We start from the raw sequence: 15,887 nt of genomic DNA on the forward strand, positions 1-15,887 counted from the left end.
GAGGTTAAATTTTCCCCCAAAGTCATACAATTGATTAGTTGCTGACCTGGGATTTAAACCTAGAGCCTTTGGTTCTAAATCCAACCTATTTTCTACTGCATTATGCTGCATCTTGGTTCCCTTAAACATATCTCCTAGTCTAACCTCACAGGTCAATTGATATTTCCCTAGGTCAAGAGCACCTAGAGTAGGGGCTCTTTATCTGAGGCGCATATGTCAAGGGGTCCATGGATAGATTTCAAGTATCCATGCACCCGAATAGAAAATATTTTATCCTTATTTTTTTGCTAGCCTCTAGCTAAAATTCAACATTTCCTTTTCATATAATTAAAAAAAATTCGATAAGAGGTCCATAGTTTTCTTTAGATGATTGAAAGGTTCTCCAAAACACCCAAGTTAAGAATCCATGTCTTAGAAACTTCAAACTTCTGGGGACTCCTCCTGTCTTGTCTTCTGTATTGCATAACTTTTTGCATCAAGAAACTAGTGACTATAACTCTGTATGCAGTCACGAGAAGGTAAATAGCAGGGACAGAAGCCAGTCCACACTGACTTAATCATATTTGAATCAATGGAGCACGACTGAGAATTCAGCTATAGACATGAAGCAGCCACACAAATCGATCAAGTGGTAATACTGTCACCTGCCTCCCCACCTATTTCCAAGCAATTGCTTCCCAGGAGTGTAGAGAAACCTTGAAGATGTCCAGCTCTCTGAAATTATGTCCATACTTGGCTTCTTTCCATGATATTTTTTGAAATCCCTTGATTGTACAAGTTGAACTCAATGTTAAACATCAGCAGGGAAGAGTGTAAGAGTTAACGAAATTAAGTTGCACTTCAAGAATTTGAAACAATCTCAGATTTCTTTTGCTTAAAAGTTCCCATTTTTTCTGGTAATAAAAAAACTATAATACTAAACAGAGGCTCTACCATATGGGGTGCAGTTATTACTTTATGACCTGCTATAAGCAATTAATTATTCTTCATGATATCAAAGACTTTTATGTACATTTCTCGACTTGATTCATCTAGAACTTTAGAACACCCTCAAATAGCATGAGGAATAGGTTTTAATTTGGTTGATTTCAATAGGATGGTTTATTAAAATTAAGTTTTCTTATACATATTTTCTTTCTTTTTCAAAATGAGTAACACAAGGCAGAGTGTAGAGCTATAAAGTTACTGCAAAAAAAAAAAGTTGCACAGCTAAACTGCTATTTTTGGCCTTTAACTCCTTTCAGTTTGCCAAATTGGGGCAAGTTACACTTATCAAGGGATCATACACATTTTCCATCTCGTTTAATCTTGAACCCTAAAATACTAACATAGAGCATGGATGGCATTTGCTTTAATTTGCTAATGTTGCTAGGGCTTGGTACATCTCCCAGATCTAAGTATCACCAAAAGTAAGCTTCCTTTGATTTGAGCTTTTAAGTGACATAAATTGTATTCACAGGAGAGAAAGCATTACTTAAGTTATCCATAATGCATCTGTTTATATTTCCAACTGGTGTGCTTTATCACCCAGCCCTTGGTTTACATTATAGAAGGATGCTTGTGTAATAAGAAGTTAGCAGAAACCATAGGCATTCCTTTGAAACAACTCTTAATGGTAATGCTTTTGGAGGGGGGGTGGTGGGAGATATATTTGAACTCTGAGGAAAATTACTTTTTAAAGAAGACATATCATTTTTTCACTCCCCATACATTTTGAGTCATTGAAATTAAACATCTTTAACCTATAGTGCACAGGATGGCTGCTGCCATCCCCCCCCCTTTAGCTAGAAGGTAGATGTTTTACTGAGTATCAATTAGTAAGACAGATTACTGATACTTTGGGATCAGGGCAATAGTGTCTCAAACTCACAAGTCCAACTGGATTTGAAATGATATTGGAGAAAAAATATGCAAAATTTAGATTTATTTGATCAGCAATATTCTTTGCAGGAGAATAAGGTTTATAGAGGAGGGCATAACCTACATCATGTTTGGAAAATTTCCAAGGCCCAAAGCAATGTCCTCTTCTAAGTGTTTTGTCAGTAGGAATCTAGCTGCTTGTGTGTTCTCAGCTGCTCCTAAGTCTGTCCAACTCAAAAAAAACTTGATATTTTGGCCCCTTAATGCATTTGTCTCTCAGGTTTTAACTATGACAGAAATGGTAAAACAACCTCTGTGGTCCTACCAACAATGGTTTAAGAAATTTATGATGAAATGCTTATATGTGCATTTTGGGGTCTGAAGAGAGCCTCTTTCCAATTGTCTTTTAGGGCTATGAAATGCCTATGCCCAGGTTAGACATTTAGAGAAAATAACTTGAGAGTAGAAAGCAGGGGGATTTTATTCATCTAGTCACTAATTTGTCAGTCATTCCTAAACATGAACTGTGGATACAATGAGAATCAATATGAAGCAGTGAATAGAGTGTCAGAGTTGTAGTGAAGAAGATGTGAATTCTAAGCCCCTCCTTTTTTTAGTTTTTGCAAGGCAATGGGGTTAAGTGACTTGCCTAAGGTCACACAGCTAGGTAATTAAATGTCTGAGGCCACATTTGAACTCAGGTACTCCTGATTCCAGGGTCAGGGCTCTATCCACTGTGCCACCTAGCTGCCCCTCTAGCCCCTTTTAGAGGCTAACTGTGTGACTGCTAGAAAGGGACTTTACTTCTCTTGAGATTTCCTCATTTGTAAAATGGAGATAATAAAAGTGCCCCTCTCACATAGTTCTTGAGAGGATCAATGAAATGATTATATTAGGTCTATTGAAAATTGTTAAGTTCTATTATAAATGTTAGCTATTATTATATATTGTCATCTTCATCATCAATCAGTATTTATTAAGTACTTATTATGAGCCTAATGATTGCTGTTGTTTGTTCTTTCTTGAAGAAGAACATGCCATCAGGTAGGTGATTTCACAACAAGCAAGTAAATTGGATTGGAGTGAGGGGATGCTGTGTTAAGACACCAGTCCACTTTTTCTTCTGGAGTCACTTGTCCAAAGGCCAAATATGGATCTTGGAGATGGCCCTGGATGCAATGAGAAACCTTGACCTTTTTTAAGCTAAAGTTTGATTGAGACAATGCCCCTTCAATGATTAAAGCTAGGTAAGAAATGAGGCAAAGAATGGCCTCTTTTCCCTAGTCAAAAAACATCAATCTGGGAAAGGAAGATGCTCAGGGTTTCTGACCAAACCAGAAATAAATGCTATTTACCTTCTTTTTGAGCCAATCAGGGTCTAAACAACAACCAGGATGGAATGGCCTGGGACTGTGCTAAATACGAAAAGGACAAAAATAGAATCCCAGACCTCAAGGAGCTCAAATTCTAACGGGAGAGGCAATACGCAAATAACTCTGTATAGACAAGATATATACAGTATAAGTGGCATGTAATTTCAGATAGAAGGCAAAATTAGCTCTAGGGGTAATGGTAGTAGGGAGGAGGAATGAATGAAGGGAAACTCATGTAAGGTGGGACCTGGACTGAAACTTGGAGCAAGTGAGAAGTGGAGATAAAGGGGCAGACACCACCTGTGAAAGGGCATGGAGGATGGAGTGTTCTGTGCAGTTGGCTTGTGTTCCTGGATTTTATGATACACAGTATGTCATGAAGTGAAAAAAGTCTAGAAAGGTGGAAAGAGACCAGATTCTGGAGGACTCTGAAACCAGATAATTTTATATTTGATTCTACAGTTGACAAAGAGCCACTGGATTTTATTGAATTGGAGGGTGACATAGATCTGCCCAATATATAAGATCTTGAGTAGGGAGAGAGTTGAGGTAGAGAGATCTATTAGCAGGCTATGGCAATAGCCTGTGTGTGATGTGAGGTGATGAGCACCTGTACCAGGGTGATGGGTGTGTGAAAGGAGAGTAATGGATATATCTGAGAAATGTAGAAGGTAGAAAGGACAAGACAAAACAACAGAAATATGGGTGTCTGAGAGTGAGGATTTGAGGATGACAGTGTGAGACTATGTTGGGAGCATGGGTGGTGCTTCAACTGCACCAGGGAAATTTATAAGAGGAGGAGAGAGGGTTTTAGGGGGAGAGGGAAGAGAATTAATTCTGTTTCAGACATGTTGAGTTTATTATTGCCTTAGTCTCAGGGCTTTTAGATCCTAGAATGTGCTTTCAAAACTCCAAAAAGTGGAAGAATAGGGTAGAGAGGAGCAACTAGATGAAGCAGTGGATAGAGCACCATCTTTGAAGTCAGGAAGACTTGAATTCAAATCTGGCCTGAAACACTTACTGGCTGTGTGACCTGAGGCAGATTTCTTAACCTGACTGCCTTAAAAATATGATAGAGAACTATGGGTGATTCAGGAATAAGATTGCCTGCTAAATCTCATACTTGATCTACTGATTTCTGTCTAACAAAATATTTCAAAGAGGAGTAGTGTATGGAGCCATGAACTTAAAGTCAGGACATCCTGGCAACATTATATTACCTCTGATGCTATGTTATATGACCAAGAGCAATTCATTTAACCTCTCTGATGCTCAGTTTCTTCATTTGTAAAATGAATATAGTAATATGCTACCTAACTCAAATATAGTTTATAGAATATAGTACTTCAAAGGGCTATTGTGAGACCCAGTGGTATAATGCATATAAAGTATGTTAAAGTCAAAAAGCATTTATTAAACACTTAATAATGCCAGGCACTCTGTTAAGTGCAAAGTATTATACAGAGTGCTAAACCTTTGTAGACAATTACTACCTGTATGATTGCACTGCATGGGAGACCCTGGCACAGGACCACCCATTTATGTTGTGTCCTTATCAGAGAGGGTGCTATGCTCTATGAACAAGGCAGAATGGAAGCAGCTCCAAGAAAACATGAGAGGCACACGTTTAACAAAACCTACCCAGGTGTTCACATAGAACATTCTGAGCTCATATTGGTCTGATCAGAAAGAGTCAAACATATTGTATCTGGATCTAACATAGTGATGTCATTTTGATCTTCTTCAATAATGAAGGACTAGGATCAACCAACCAACCAACTACCTGAATGACTTCTTGAAAATCAATGAACATTTGTCTGCCTCAGTTTTTTTCATCTTTAAAATGGAAATAATTCCTTCCAGGGTAGTTGTGAGGTTCAAATGAGATAATTATAAAGCGTTTTGTAAGCCTTAAGGTACTCCATAAATATTATTGTTGCTGTTGTTCTTCTTCTTCTTCTTCTTCTTATGTGGTTATTGTACAGAATGGATCAGGTTTTGAATATTTGGCTTTCCTATTTTTCCTTGGGTGACCTTGGATACAACCTCTGGGTTATTGTCCGAACTCCCTCTGGATAACCCCTATGGTTTTTTTCCCCCTCGTCTATAAAATGATGAGGTTGAAAAAATGACCAATAGAATTATGCTCTTATGAATTCATTGAACTTAAAACAATGCTTTTTAGAAAAGTTCCATGGTTTCTTCATCTCTGCAGGGTATGCTACTTTTCATTTGCTTTCTTGCTGTTCTAAAAGCATTTTTAAGAATTACTCAAATAAAATATAACCGTTTAAATTATTGTCATTCACATGGAAATAATACTTGAAGTGAAAGCAAAAACATAATTCTTGGTAACCATTCTAGTGCCTCAGAAACTCAACTTGCTTTGATAAATCAGTGAAAGAATGAATGAATATCTGAACTGAATGCTTCCTATTATAAATTAATCCAGTTCTACTCTGAGATATCATTAGCAAAGAATAACTGAAATACAGTTACAGAAAATACATACATACAAATACAGAAAATACTTTTATTTATTAGCATTTCAAGGTTCAGGACCATCACAATCCATAGCAGAAAGTTGTGGAAATTGAAGTTAGAGGAATTCAAAGAACTGTGAACCAATGATCTGGGCTTACAGAATTTGAATGTGACATAGAATTTCCTGAGATACACTTCAAGAAATTATGAAGGTCTGGTTTAGATCAAGCAACTGTCAGATGAATAGACCCTGATAAAGGCTTATTACTAATGAGTTATTGAAGGATCAGTGTCAGTCACAAGGGGAGGTTGAGATTGAGTGGGGTCATGCTAACCATTTTTAAATACTTGAAGGGCTGCCACACAGAAGAAGGTTTAGTCTGTTTTTGCTTGGACTTAGAAGGAGAAAATAGGAGCAAAATATGGAAGTTGCAAAGAAGCAAATTTAGGCTTGATATAACATTGGTCTGACTCAGGTTCTAGGGAGTTTTATTTCACTGAAAGTCTTGAAATAAAGACTGAATAGCCACTTGTCAGGTATGTTGAAGAGAGGATTCTTATTTAGACATGGGTTGGGTAAGATGACCCTTTAGATCCTTTCCAATTTTAAGACTGTGCAAGTAGTTCCACTTGGTCTTGGCCTAGCATAGCACATTCCAGTATTTTTATTCATGACTAATATGATGGAATAGTGTATGCTCATTAAATTTGCAGATGGATGAGTTGGCTAGTATCTTGGAGAGTTGAATTAAAACTTAAGATGACAGTGGCACTGCCAACAACTTGTCTACAATGTGTGAGATGCACTAAATATGCTTGGGATTAATTCACTTCAAGCATTTGTTAAGTGCCTACTATGTGTAAGACACTATGTTAGGTGCTGCGGCATATAAATAAGGAAAAAATAACAAAAAACTAATGTGTTTGACATCTGTGGACCTGGACTTTGACAGTTCCCTCTCTAAATAGGTTGAGCAACCTTGAGAAATTGGCCAAGACCTGGAAACTTCTACATGATGATGTGGAATATGTTTGAGTTGATGGCATTTTAATTAAATTCCTTACAGTGTCTTCATTCTGATCAATCAACAAGTATTTATTGAGCAGCCACTATGGGCTCAGTACTAGACTGAGTTCTTCAGGGGATGCAGAAAATATATGAAACAGTCTCTTCCCTTTGAGGGTTTATTCTATAGTTGCCAATAGAATGAAGGAAGGGATTATAATAAGATCAGCCTTCTGTTTTTTTGAAGGAATGGATAAAATAAAACTTGGGACATAGCACTTGGAAGTCAGCCTCAGGATGAAAATCTGGTCTTATGTGAATTTCTCTTAATGCAAAGGCTGCTTTCATCCCAAGAAATCATTCAGGAGCTTCTCAATGCCAATGACCTAAAAGGATAAGTGGTGCTATCTAACATACTAATATGCCTTCAAACTGAGTCAGATTAATTGAATTTCTTTTTAGTAACTTCAAAGGAAGGAAGGAAAGAAGGAAAGAAAAGAAGAAAAGGAAAGAGAAACAAAGGAAGAAAGAAAAAAGAAAGAAAGAAAGAAAGGAAGGATGGAAGGAAGAAAAGAAGAAAAGAAGGAAAGGAAGGAGTAAAGAATGAAGGAAGAAGGAAAGAAGGAAAGAAGGAAAGAAGAGAAGAATGAAGGAAAAAGGAAACAAAGAAGGGAAGGAGGGAAGAAGGAAGGAATCAGGCATTTGTTTAGGGCTTACTATAATAACAAGCTCTTTGCTAGGCATTTCACAAATATCTCAGTTGAATCTCAGAACACTGAGATGTAGGTGCTATTATTATCCCCATCTTATAGATGAAGAAAATGATGCAGACAGAAATTAAGTGACTTACCTTGGGTTACATATTAGTAAGTATCTGAGGTCAGTTTTGAATTCAGGTCTTCCTGAACCCAGATCTGGCACTTTTATGTGTGTCTACTGGACCCCTTAGAAACAGAAACAGATTTATGTGTGTATGTACACATACACATTCACATACACATACACAAACATGCATAATATGTATATATTTATTTGCACACAAACACATTATATGTATACATGTGTATAGATATGTGCAATGAGTATATACATAGACACACTTATATTAATCAAATGATATCATACATAGAGTATTGTACTTGGAGTCAAGTAGAAGATGTTCAGAGTTGACCTCAGACACTTACTAGCCGTGTGATCCTAAGCAACTCACTTAACCCTATTTGCCTTAGTTTTCTAGTTAGAAAATGGCAAACCACTCCAGTGTCTTTGCCAAGAAAACTCCAAAATAGGGGTCATAAAGAGTTGGGCATGACTTAAAAATGACTGAACAAAAACCTAACAAATATACATTTATATATATAAATATATATATGCATATTTTCACAGTGATACATACGTATACACACATGCACACATACATTGGCTTGAAAATGATTATGAAATTTAATAAAATGCATGCTGGATGATGTATATTTATGTGTGTTTATGTGTGTGCATATACATATATGAAACAAAATATTGAGAAGACCTGTTTTACATCAGAACAGCTTTTTTGATGGTTCAATAATTAGCTAAAAAGGACATTCACATAGTTTAATTAACAATTCACTGTCACCTCAGAGTGAAGAGAAATTAGGAGGAACAGACACAATATATTGGCTTGAGTAGAGTAAACATAGAGTTTTTGAATAATAGTATTGGAAAGACCATAGAAACCATGCTGATCCAACCTTTCTACTTTAAAGATAAAGAAAATAGGGCCTCCATAGATTTATTTGCTCAAAGTCAGAAAGCTAATTATTGATAAAATGGAATCTAGAAACTGATTTCTTGATGTCTTTCCACTATGTAATGCAGGAAAATATGTTATCATTGAATATCCAGATGGATAACTAGTACCATGGAGAAATGGTGTAAAAGTAAAATTGCCATGACTGGTTAAAAAAGAAAGACTTTGTCAGCTCTTGCACTAACTCTGCCAGCACATTTAATCTCTTCTGAATCCTTCTGTCTACTTAGGTACCTTGTTTCATCAATCACCAAATTTTAGAACTGGAAAGGACTTCAACAGTCCAGCTATTCCTATTTTTATCCAAAAAAAGAATTCTTATAAGTTAGAATGTCATTTTCCTTTTCCCTCCCCTTTTTGTTCCCCTCCTTTTTTTGTTTATTAATCTTTCTACTTATATTGGTATAGTCTTTATGCATATTAGTTTTCTGATTCTGTTTACTACACTCTGAATCAGTTCAAGTATAGTTCTTTCTACACTTCCCATTCTTTATCGTTATAGGTTCATATATCTGGAGCTGAAAGAGTTTTCTGAGATCATACAGTTTCTGAGAATGTCTTAGACACTATCTTTATTTGACAGATAAGAAATCTAAGGTCCAAGGAACTTCTTATAACAAATTGAAATTCTATTTCATTCATGAATCACACTTTGTCATTTATTAATCAGTGATTACTGTTTTACTTAAACTTTGTAGATACTTCTTCTTTGATTCCTACTTTTATTTTCATGATTTTTCTTTAAGATTCTGGATTATTTGGTCTTTCAAAAGATGCTATTATTTTAACTTGCCCTATAAAGTATGCCATTGCTAGTTGGGCACATGTAACACAATGTAAATAAATTTAGGAACTCTCAAACTGAGGGCACTGTGGATAGAACCTTATACTTGGAGTCAGTAAAATGGGTTCAAATCTTGCCTCAGACACTTACTTATCTGTGTGACCTTATGCAAGGCACCTAACCATCTTGGATATTACTTTATTTTTCTTTAAAATGAAGGATTTTAACTCAATGTCTTTTGAAGTGCTTTTAAATCTTAGTCTATGATTCTATGAAAATTTTCATTGTATTTATGTGTCTTGACTTTCAGCAATGATTATCCTTCTGAATACTTCTTTAAAGAGTTTCCTATATTTTTAAATTATTTTCAGTATGTTAGAATGGATTGAATCCCAAATATTTTTTGGTAGTTATATATTTTTTGGTATACTTTACTGCTATTTCCTTCTGAATTTCTTAATTGCTCTATTAAAATGCTAATATTTTGGGGCCATAATTTGTCTTTTCAAAATTTTTGTCTTTGTTTCATTTCTTATTGTCTGGGGTTGTCTAGGTAAATCATCATGCCTTGTGTAAAGAGGTTTTATCTTTTCTTGTAAAATTTTCTCTCCCCTTTACCAAAGTTCTTAACTTTAATTTTTTTCTTTTGTCATTATTATCTAATTAGATTTATAAAAGTAGGACAAATAATAGAAAGGAAAGGGGGAAATTCATTCTCTACTTCTATAATTGCATCTAAAGTTTTCCCTAGAAAGCATCTAAAGTTTTCCTTAGAAAATGATGTAAGCTTTGGTTTTAGAGATTTATTTTGTCACAATAAAATCATCACTATGGATTTTGAAGTCATTTTTTTTTAACAAATGAGTCTTGTGCTTTGTTAAAAAGGCTTTCAAGTTTTTTTCTCCCAATATTTAATTAGTTACATTAATTGTTTTTCTAATGATAATCATCTACTTAGTCAAAATAGTTTTGGGGGTGGCGGCTAGGTGTCACACTTGATAGAGCACCTGAGTTATTATTATTTTTTTGGGGGGGTTGCAAGGTAAATGGGGTTAAGTGGCTTGCCCAAGGCCACACAGCTAGGTAATTATTAAGTGACTGAGGCCAGATTTGAACTCGGGTACTCCTGACTCCAGGGCCAGTGCTCTATCCCTTTTTTACTATTTTTAAAGAATCTGCTTTTTGTTTTTTCTGTAGTCTTCTGGTTGTTTACTTTTCCTTTAATCTTCAAAACATCTCTTATAATTATTTAGAGTTTATTTTCTTACTTAAAATTATACATATATTTGCTTCACTAATCTGTTTTTCTATTTGGGAACATCATTTTTGCTTCAGGGATTTTTTAGCTGAAAAATTTTGGTATGCTGTTTTATCATTTTAATTATTTTCACTTAGTTGTGTTCCTGTGATTTATTCTTTGACCCCACTCATTATTTGGCATGTTGTTATTATCTCCATTTCAATCTGTGTCTTTGACTTGTGTTCTTTGCATTGATAAAAGTGCTTCAGGAGAGGCATAGACATGTAGACTTGAGAAGAAACTGCTCCTCAGATAAATGTACTGAGATGCTCTGTGTGAAGGCAGAGCACTGTCTGCTGTACATTGTGATTTATCAGCTTAATTACATATGACTGTTTTTAGAGTTTTGAAGTATAATGTTGATAATCTATAAATAAAGTAACAGTTTGAGGGAGAAGGTGGGATGATTATGAAAGGACTGTTGGGGTCAGACCTGACAGAAAGATGTCCCATTTAGAGTTTCACATCATAAGTTAGGGATGGATCAGTGCTTATGAGGAGGCCCCTGGTATGAGGCATGGGAAGTCAGAGAGTGGGGTGGGAGACAACCAGGAAAATAGAAGCTGACAGGTGCTGAGCAGTTTTACAGATGTTTTCCTAGGAGTTATGCTGATTAGAAGAGAAGCATTGCTTTGCTGAGAGGTGATTATCTAGAGAAAGGCAATATGGCACTCTTAACACTATTGCATTGACACTATCCACTAAGAAAGTAGAACATATCTCAGAGTTTTTCTTGTGTATGTATGTGTGTGTGTGCCCCCCTTATTGCTTTCTACAGTTTGAAAGAAAGAAAGTGAAGGTAGTGGCAGACTCTGAATATGATTTTTTTATCTTTCTGTCTATGAGCTTTGTCAATTGGAAAGGAAACAACCAAATAAACAATCTCCTATCTGAAGAATTGACAGGGAAAAGACTGCATGATCCTATCACTATCTATAAAATGAGAGGGGGAAAAACCCCAGAGTAGATTTGTGAAACTTGACAGTTTTCCTGTTTAAAGAAATTGCTTGACAATGAAATAACTACCAATGCTCTGCCAAGGATGACTACGTGTTAAATAATCCTGATATTTTTATTTCTCAAGAATAGCAAGAGAACACTTTTGCATAGCAGGAGATCTGTAAGGACATGAAGCAGAACAGTTAACAGAGAAATATTTTGACCAGAAATTGATATATGAAACAAGTTATTCCCCAAAAAGATTAAGGAATTTAAGACCAATAGTCTAGAGGTATTAACTGACCCAACTACATAGATTTCCATATTTATATGCCTCACTGCTAAATTTCTGTAAATGTGCACCTGGCATATTTTAATTATTTTTGTTTCAGAAATCTATGGAATAATATGATTATTACTGCTTTTGCTTTCCAATAACAAATTATGATTATTATTGCTTTTGCCTTCTTGTTTGGTAAATATTTCATGTTTAAAAGTCAATAGTATTATTTTACTTGATTTTTGAGTAAAAGGGAAGGAACTTCATAAGTGAAGACTTAGATGCTTAGAGGTTATATCCTCCCACAACAGAGATATCCCAGACCCTTGAGGTGATTCCAGTAGTAGACTTCCTTAGGGGAAGTCTGGGAAAACCTCATGTCTCTGTCAGCATGAGGGCAAGTCAAAGAGGAATGAACTAGTCCAGAGGGAAGAGAGAGAGAGAGAGAAAGAGAGAGAGAGAGAGAGAGAGAGAGAGAGAGAGAGAGAGAGAGAGGGTTCTATTCCCAGGTTACGCTGAAATATGTAAATGTTCAAGGGGAAGGAAGAGGAATGCAAGGGAATAAGCATTTTTATAGTGCCTATTATACAAGGTACTGTGTTCAGTAAGTATTATCTCATTTGATCAAATGTAAATTCCTTAAGGGCAGAGATTATTTCATGTTTTAGTCCATATCCCCAATACCTAATACAGTGTCTGGCCTTTAGATGTATTGATACTCAACTAATGGTCTAACCTTTACTCTGGGGAGAGGTAATATATTCTATTTTTAGATAGATCTAGCTGTTAGAATTCTTCTAAATTGGCCTTTTTTCATTTTCTACCTCTTATCCTGCATTCTTGTCTCCTAGAGTAAGCAAAACAAGTATTCATGACAATGCATTAGAACCTTGAAGATTGGAATCATATATCCCCATCTATCTTTTCAGGTAAAACATGCTTATTTCCTGCAGGGATTTCTCATTGGCATAAACTCAAGCGCTTCACTATATTCACCTCTCCCCAGAATATTTTTTGATTTATCAATGTCCCTCAAAAAATTTAGCATTCAGAAATGAATATAATACTCCAGTTGTGGTCTGTCTAGTTTAGTAGAGAATGGAATTATCAGTTTGTGAATTTTATATTTAAAGCAGTCTAAGATTACCTTAATCTCTCCTCAATTCCCTTTTTTTGACAGCAACATCATAATTATTGAAGCTGTGGCTTACTAAAGCTCCTCACATTTTTTCCCGAGAAAAATTTCTAGCCATGTTTGGTTTATCTTTTTCTTGTACTATATTTCTCCTATCTCATAATATTAATGTTTGTGAGGTCATGACAAGCATGTGAATTGAATTTGAATGAGGGGGTGTGGAACTAGGTCACTAGTCTCATTTTCTCCTCCAGAGTCATCTGGGTCCAGTGGCCAGATATGAATCAGAATAACTGGAAATGACCCTGGATGTGAGGCAATAAGGGTTAAATGACTTGTTCAAAGTCACACAGCTAATAAGTATCAATTGTCTGAGGCTGGATTCAAACTCCCATTATCCTGACTCCAAGTCATTGATTTATTTACTTTGCCTTCTGAAACCTCCATTTTGAAAAATGGAGCCATCCTTTACCTGAATTTTGCTTGTTGGCTTGATTTATCTTGGTTTCCTACCATTACCCAAATCAATGCACTCTAATTTGACCTCTGTTAACTGCTATGTTATAGAAACTATTGCCTATAAAATCACCAATTAGTCACTGGCATATTTGACACTATTGACTATTGCACATAGTAGTGCACATAGTAATCTAAAATATTTTCAATAATTCAATAATTAATTTCATATTTATTAGATATCTTTAAATTGTCTCTTTTTCTGCTAGGTTTCTTTGCCCTTGTGTCAGACTGATAACTTTGAAAGATGGTGACACTGATGATGATAGAGAAAGAAATAGCAAATGATTCTAATATTTTTGTGAAGGAAACTGCTAATGGGGTCATGATGGATATGACTGAACAACAGCAGCATGTACAATCACTGGGCTAAAGGTGAAATCAAGCAAAAACTAGGGAAATTTGGGGGTGCAGTGCATGGAGGAGAACTTTGAGAACAAAGGATTTTAGATTACAAGTTAAAGGATTAAGTCTTTCACCTCATTATGAAGTCATTGGGAGGAGCCAAGATGGCAGAGCTCTCCCCCAAACTCCTCCAAATACCATTAAATAATGACTATAAGAAATTAGAGAGTGACAGAACTCACTAAAAGATGAAATGAAACAATTTTCCAGCCTAGACTGCTTAAAAGTTCAGCGAGAAAGATCTGTTGCACCAGGGTGAGAGAGGAGCACAATACATGGGTAGACCAGCTGCAGCAATCTAGAAATAGATATCAGTTGACTAGGTCAGTGTCAGTAGTGGCAGTTTTCAGATTGTTCACCCAAGGACAAATTGGAAGGTCAGGAGAAAAAGTCTGTTGCACCAGGGTGAGAGTGGAGTAAGCCTCAGCAGTGCAAACGCAGTCCCAATAGGTCACAGGAGTAATCCTGAATCAGTGGCTGCAATAGTATTTCTTTGGTTCTCGGTCTACAGATGGTAAGGAGATCAGAAGGAGATTGCAAGGGTCTCTTTGTTATATATGGCAGGACTCTATTACTTTACCCATACACAAATCTGAGTCACAGATCTAGGTCACAGACCCAGCAAGAGGGGAAGTGGTAGAACAAAGAGCTTGCTACTTCATGGGAGTGGGGACTGCCCCTTACAGTTCCAGTGTAGAAGAGAGCTTGTGGTCTCCCATAGACATAAGTACAGACCAAGAGAGTACTAAAAATCTCTCTTTAGATCATATCACCTTGGAAAAAATGAAAACTTGTAGGTCCCTAGCAGTGTCTCTGAAAACAGCTGAAAGAGCCCCCCAGAACAGGACAGTGTGTCTACCACTCTGAAAGCAGAGCCCTACCTTAACAAATAGGTTGAAGAAATGAACAGACAATGGAAGACAAAAAAACTTACCATAAAAAGTTACTAAGTGATAAGGAAAATCAAAATACACACTCAGGAGAAGATAACAAAATCAAAGCTTCTACATCCAAAGCATCTAACAAAAATATGAATTGGCCTTAGGTCATGGAAGAGCTCAAGAAGGATGTTGAAAATCAAGTAAGGGAGGCAAAGGAAAATTGGGAAGAAAACAAATCATGAAAATGAGTCAGAAGCTTGGTGAAGGAGACACAAAAAAAATCCTGAAGAAAATAACATCTTAAAAACCAAATTTGGCCAAATGGAAAAAAAGAGGTTCAAAAAGGTCAATTAAAAAGCAGAATTGGTCAAATTGAAAAGGAAGTTCATTTCTTAAAATATAGAATGAAACAAAGGGAAACTGGTGACTTTATAAAAATCCAAGAATAAATATAAACAAAAGATAAAAAAACTAGAAGACAATGTGAAACATCTTATTGGAAAAACAACTGTCTTAGAAAAGGAGGAAAAGATCTAGAAAAGATAATGTAAAAATTATTGGGCTACCTGAAAGTCATGATCATAAAAAGAGTTAGTCATCAGAAAATATCAAGGAAAACTGCCCTGGTGTTTTAGAATCAGAAAGTAAAATAGAAATTGAAACAATCCACTGATCACCTCCTGAAAGAAATTCCCAAATCCCAGAAATATTATAGTCAAATTTCAGAAATCTGGGGGGGAGGGGGTCAAGAGAAAATATAGCAACTAGCCAGAAAGAAGCAATTTAATTATTGTGGAGCCTCAGTCGGGATAATACAAGATTAGCATCTTCTAAATTAAAAGATCATAAGAATTGGAATATGATATTCTCAAAAGCAAAAGAGTTTGAATTACAATAAACAATCAGATACTGTTGGGTAAAATTTGAGCATAATCTTTAGGGAGAAAACATGGACATTCAATGAAATAGGGAACTTTTAAACTTTCAAGATGAAAAGACCAGGGCTAAACTAGAAAATCTGATCTTCAAATATGATATTGAAGTGAAGCACAGAAAGCTAAACAGGAAAGGAAAATCATAAGAGACTCAATGATGTTGAACTGTTTAATATTCCTTCACAGGAAGATGATAACTC

At 35.8% G+C, this 15,887-nt stretch overlaps 1 long non-coding RNA gene across 1 annotated transcript in view; it reads right to left on the bottom strand.

Annotated features, from left to right (window-relative positions):
* The window catches only part of LOC141496959 (uncharacterized), a 52,187-nt gene extending 39,140 nt beyond the window's left edge, over window positions 1-13,047 (bottom strand). Inside the window, exon 1 of the long non-coding RNA XR_012471207.1 lies at window positions 12,963-13,047. This is a non-coding gene — a long non-coding RNA (uncharacterized LOC141496959). The remainder of the gene's footprint in view (window positions 1-12,962) is intronic.
* Between the last annotated feature and the right edge of the window lie 2,840 nt (window positions 13,048-15,887).

The sequence above is a fragment of the Macrotis lagotis genome, chromosome X (genome assembly GCF_037893015.1).
Source record: "Macrotis lagotis isolate mMagLag1 chromosome X, bilby.v1.9.chrom.fasta, whole genome shotgun sequence".
Classification (NCBI taxonomy): domain Eukaryota; kingdom Metazoa; phylum Chordata; class Mammalia; order Peramelemorphia; family Peramelidae; genus Macrotis; species Macrotis lagotis.